Source organism: Myotis davidii, unplaced genomic scaffold, assembly GCF_000327345.1.
Source record: "Myotis davidii unplaced genomic scaffold, ASM32734v1 scaffold562, whole genome shotgun sequence".
In the NCBI taxonomy this organism is placed as follows: domain Eukaryota; kingdom Metazoa; phylum Chordata; class Mammalia; order Chiroptera; family Vespertilionidae; genus Myotis; species Myotis davidii.
Window position 1 is genome coordinate 2848970 of NW_006293953.1, and position 5508 is coordinate 2854477.

General features: G+C 49.2%; 1 long non-coding RNA gene across 1 annotated transcript in view; it reads right to left on the minus strand.

Annotated features, from left to right (window-relative positions):
* LOC102758280 overlaps positions 1 to 858 on the minus strand; it is a 9645-nt gene extending 8787 nt beyond the window's left edge. Inside the window, exons 1-2 of the long non-coding RNA XR_435884.2 lie at positions 802 to 858; positions 344 to 484 (exon numbers count right to left, since the gene is read on the minus strand). This is a non-coding gene — a long non-coding RNA (uncharacterized LOC102758280). The remainder of the gene's footprint in view (positions 1 to 343; positions 485 to 801) is intronic.
* Positions 859 to 5508: the final 4650 nt, after the last annotated feature.

Genomic DNA, 5508 nt, shown 5'->3' on the forward strand with positions numbered 1-5508 from the left:
CAGCGGTGCCGGGACTGCGAGGAGGAGCCCCGTCCTGGGCATCTACCGGGACAGCGGCTCCCGTCCGGCTGGAGACCAGGCCTGCAAGGGGCGGAGAGGTCCCCTGGCCCTACTTGGGGGAGGCGGGCAAGAAGCCCAACATAGGGGGTGGGTGGTGCAGGGCGGAGTATGTGTCTCCCAGGGATTCGAGAGGCAGGGCTCCCCTTGCTGCACTCCAAGTCCCCGAGGAGAGAAGTTAATTCCAAGAGAGGAAGACCGGGCGGCCTTCCTGGGGTCTAGAGTCGAGTGGAGGAGGTTCCCCTATGGAGAAAAGGGGAGCTCAGTGGGGTGGGGGGGTCCTTACCCGGCCTCGGCTTGAGAGGGATCCTCCTTGGGGAGGGGGGGGGCGGAATAGAAGAGAGTTCTGCCAAGGAGGTGGGCATCCGGCGTCCGTTCTTCTGACTTGGACCTGGGGGTTCGGCTGAGAGAACTGGTTTTATTTCCGCTGTGCGGGATAGGAAAGTGCCTGTGGGTGCCGGGGCCCGGGGCGGCGCCTCCCTGCCTGACCACTGCCTGCCCTGGGGGCTCACTTTCCATTTTTTTTACCCCTCTTCTGGAATGAGCTGGTCCCACTTCCCTAACCTATAAGCTGAGGCTCTCAGACGGCTATCTGGCACCACCTCCTAGAAGACGGGCTTCTTTAGGGGGGTGGATGGTGAGTCCCACTTCACAGGTGAGAAAGTGGAAGACGGAGGGCGGACTTAGCAAGTTAGCAACAAGGAGCAGCTCTGGGTCCCAGCTTTTCCTGCTGGAGTTACTCACCTGTGGCAGGGAAAGGCTGCAGGAGTTCTGGGCCAGCCCCGGGCCTGTGCTTCCAGCTCTCCCCCCACCCCCAACCCCCCGCGGCTGAAAGGTAGGCTGGGGCCTTTGTGCTTCCACCTCCCCCCACCTGCTTCCCCATTCCCCCAAGCCCAAAGGTTCATGAATTAAACAGAATTAAAGACAGTGTAAACCTTGAACTGCCTCCTGATTTCTAGATGCTGTGGTTTTTTTGGCCAACTGGTGGCAGTTGTTTTCGGGAAGCAAATCCCGGCTGGGGCTCTCACTTAAAGTGCCCAGGAGGCTGCCCTGCCTCTGCCCGCTAGGAGGCCTGCTTTGCTTTTTGAGTGGAGGCCATTGGACTCCCCAGGTGCAGACTTGATTCTTTTCTAGAGTTGAGATGGTGGTACCTATTTGATTGGAATTGCATACAGTAATCCCTCAATAAAAGTTTGCCACCGTTGGCATCATTATCTAGCACCTGGGCTAAGCAGGCTGCCCTGTTTGGGGGGGGATGCATGAATCTTTGGCCAGTGTTTAAATCTGCCCCCAATAAGTTCATTGTTTCCTATGTCCTTGTTATTACTGCTGTGAAAGGGGAACGTGCTAAATAACCCCAGATTGTGTAAATGAAGCCAGTTGGAGTGATTTAACCTCTAACCCCCGAAGCTCCTGAGCTATCTGATGGGTGGAATAGTCCCTATCACATACCATATTGGGCTCGGGTGGAGACTCAATGAGATAGTGCTTGACAAAGCAGGTGGTGAATATTGACATCTGTATTAATTAACCAGTAGCCCCTCTTTTAAGGGTAGCCATTAGTAAGACTTGGGGATGAAGGGAGGCACCCCCTACTGGCCCCTCCTTTCCTGCCTTCCTCCACCAAGGTATTATTCCTGTTAACTATGAAAGCTTTTCCAAATCATCATCCTTGATTTGGGAGTTGGCAGGAAGGAGTGCCTTTGTTCCTTTTTGAAAGGAGCCATGGTTTTCTTTTATGGGTTGGGGACATTTTAAACTGCCCATCCTCCCCCCAGCTTGGGGTCTTGAATTCTTAATTTCTAGCTAAGCAAGGTCCTTTACCTTGCCCCTTTGGGGTGGAGAGGGTCGAGACAAAGGGGCCAGTTTGGGGCTAGCAGCATCCTGCTCCTTAAAACCATAGGCATAATCTCCACCCCTTGCAAATGTTTGAAGGTGGGGGGGGGAAGCATCTGGGAGCTGCAGGGGTCTAAGGGGAGGAGCTAGGGAGAAGAGGTTGGGGGAGGCTGCTTCCCTTTCTTCCCTTCCTCCAGCCACGTGGGGGGGCCTATGACCCAGAAGTGCCTGGCGCCCCTTATCATTGCAACCTCAGAGACCTGCTTCTGATGTTGGGTTTGGGCAAGTTCTGGGAAAACTTACCTTGAGATTGAGTCATTTGTCTCAGACCAGCTCTCATGTCAGTTGCTGGGCCTCCAGGCTCAGACCCCTTTTCCAATTTCATCTGAGATGGTCCTGGCTAAATCTGAAACTCTGGGTCCTACCCTATAGCAAGTGTCCCCTCCCCAGGCCCTTGATAGGTACAGGACCTCAGTTCAGACATGCCCTTGTGTTGAGCAAGTTTTTAAAAGATCATGCACTTGATTTTCAGTTTCTTGGTGGACCAGGGCTGGAGGAGTTCAGAATACCTCCTTTTCCTTGCAGACCACCCTCTTTGTAAAGTGATGGATGGACTTGCCTCTCTTCTTGTTGGGGCTGATGTTCTCACTGGGCCTCTTTTGCAGCTGATGGAACTGAGGGTCTGGGATATCCAGTCACTTTCAAAATTTGGTGGTTAGCTCTTTTCAGAACGCTTTTACATCTGCCACTATCTCAGGACAGCGTTTGGGAGGGAAAATGCCTGGAAAATGGCAGAGGAATCCTGCATATAGGGCTGCTGCATCCTGCTCTTTAAAACCATAGGCAAAACCCCCTCCCTCTCTCGATTTTTGTTTCCATCTGTGCAATGGGTACAAGCACACACCTACCCAGTAGAGGGCCTAGGAGGACTAAATGGAATCCAGGGCACTTTTAGCTTAGCAAGCCGTAGTTGCTCATTCACAATAAGTTGGGGTGGGGGTGGGGGGGGAGGAGCTCTAAATATTGTGAAGATTATGTTATTTGTTGGGTCATGTTATTTGTCCCAGACAATAGACTAAAGGGGTTTGGGCTTTGAAATTAACTTTTGATTTATAGTCCTATTTGCTTCATTTATAAACCAGTGACCTCTGAGCCTCAGTTGTTCCATCTGAAAAATAGGGATATTGTTGGCCAATCCCAGGGGATATTGAAGTTGACTTGCTACAGATTAAAAAATACACATACTGAGGGTTCAATAAATGTTGCATGTTATGCAGTAAACACTCAAATATTGGTAAGTGGTTATGATTCACCACTTCCTGAAAGAAATGCAGTGTCAGTTAGTTAGCATTCCCGAGTTTTCCAGGTAATAAAGAATTTGGGGACTGTTTTGTGTAGAGAATTTGAATATTTCAAAAAATGATATTCACTGTATTTCATACACATGAAAATCAAATTCACCTTCTGATGCTAAAAGAAACAGGTCATCACCTGTAAGCTCAGTCCCAAGGTTCCTCATGCTTTGCTTTTGTTCGGGGGCCTCGGTTTCTCCTAAGCATGGAGAAAAATGCAGTCAGGGCCAGGAGCCCTACCTAAGCGAAGGGACAAGAACCCAAGGAAAGGACAGGTGGTGAAGAAACGTGAAGTCTTAGATTTAGAAGGCACTGCTGTCACCTTGGGCCTGATGGAAGACAGTTTTGGGTAACAGTGGGAAGAGAGTCTTTGGAATCTGCAACACTTTGACCAGCTTGCCTGACCAAAGTACTTAAGTCACATCACCCACAGAGATTTCCATTCATTCCGTGTGGTCTATGGCCTCTGCCCTTGCAAACCCCTGCCTGTTCCCCACACCCCAACCACTCTGCTTTTTAGTTTTGCGATATAAGAATTAAACTTAAAATTTCCAGAAAATTGTCTTTTACAGCCTTTGAAATTTGTGGGAGAGCGGTAGCCATTGAAAAGATATGAGCAGGAAATTAGAAATGCATTTCCAAAAATGCCTGAGTGAACGGGTGGGCGATGAACAGTTGCCGGTGGAGAAAGGTTCTTAACCAATAAATTTCCTTTTGGGATCAGGTTGATGCTGATCAGATGTGTGAAAAGAGGGGTGTAGGGGGAGGGAGGCTCAACATGGCTGGGGACCCTATCTTAAGATTGAGGGAATAAATTTTCTTGGATCATCATCTCCCTTGTTTTTTTCCTGCTCTCATTCTATAATTCTTATTCAGATGTGGAGTCTCCTGGCCTGGTGGAATTTCCTGTGATCATTTGTTGATTTCGGAGAGGGAGAGTAAGAGAGAAATGGAAACATAATGACAAGAAAGAATCAGTTGTTGGCTGCCTCCTGCACGCCCCCTACTGGATGGAGCCCGCCACCCCCCACCCAGGCCTGTGCCCTGACCAGGAATCAAACCATGACCTCCTGGTTCATAGGGCCATGCTCAACCACTGAGCCATACTGACTGAGTGACCATTTGCCCTTACTGTTTTATTTTCTGGGTGATACCCTCAGCTACCAAGCCCTCTGTTGTGTTTTGAAGAGTTCTTGTTCTACAAATTCCGTTTATAATGGTATCTTCATCTCGTTTTTATCTCCCTCAGAAGATTAATTCTAGTGTTTAGTGATCCCCTTAATATTTATTTCTGAATATAGTTGTGTTTTTTTGTTTTGTTTTTTTGTTTTTTACTGTTTTCAAACTTTATCACCGTATTTGAGAGCAACCAAAATTGTCTGGGACTTGAGTACTGAAGGATTTCTTTGTGAGACAATGCCTTGAACTTGTCTTTTGGTTTCCCAAGATCTGAAGGAAGTTCTTGGCTGTTGGGTCATCTTATTTTTCAGAGCAGAGGAAATTCTGGTGCCCTGCCTAGGAGGTACAGGCCTGGCTGTAGGGGAAGGGTACTGCTGGGCGGGAGGGAGGTCTCAGTCTGCCCTCAGTCGTCTCCTCTGTTGCATGCTGGGTGGAGAACTGGTTGCCTCTAGAACAGGCTGGAGAAGGGGATTGGGGCGGGGTACCTATTTCTTTTCTATCCTTCCCTGCAGCCCCATGTTAGGTTAATTTGGCCTCTTCCTAAGTAGCATTTGTTTCCAGTTGCATTTGCTTCCTATTGCAAGTAAACATGCTTGGACCACCACTGGGGCTGGTTGCCAGGCTTGCACTGGACTCCGGCTCCCGGAGAAGGGATAATGCCTCTTGGTCAGTTTTTCCAGCAGCCAGCACAGTGCTGGGCCCCTGGCACCTGGCGCCTTGGCTATGTTCTCTGTAACTTGGCTAAAGCAGCAAAAGCAGGCATTGCTCTGAGTGCCATGTAACTGCAGCAATGGAACCACAGGAGACACTGAGAGTGAGTAGAAGGAAACCAGCTCACCTGGGATGCGGTGAGAAACCGAGTGTTAACTAGGCTGGATGCCTGGACAGGCAGGTGCTGTTGACAGATTTGCAGGGTTGTTCTGGATTTTCCTGGGGTACAAGGGAGGCAGTGTGCAGCTGGATTTGGAAAATTCTGAGCAAATGTGTAGAATCTTGTTTTGAACTCTTGGCAAAAGGGTATCTTGTAGTATAAGAATAGTGTAGATTTGGGGGTGAACCAATCTTGTTATTATTGTAACTGTCT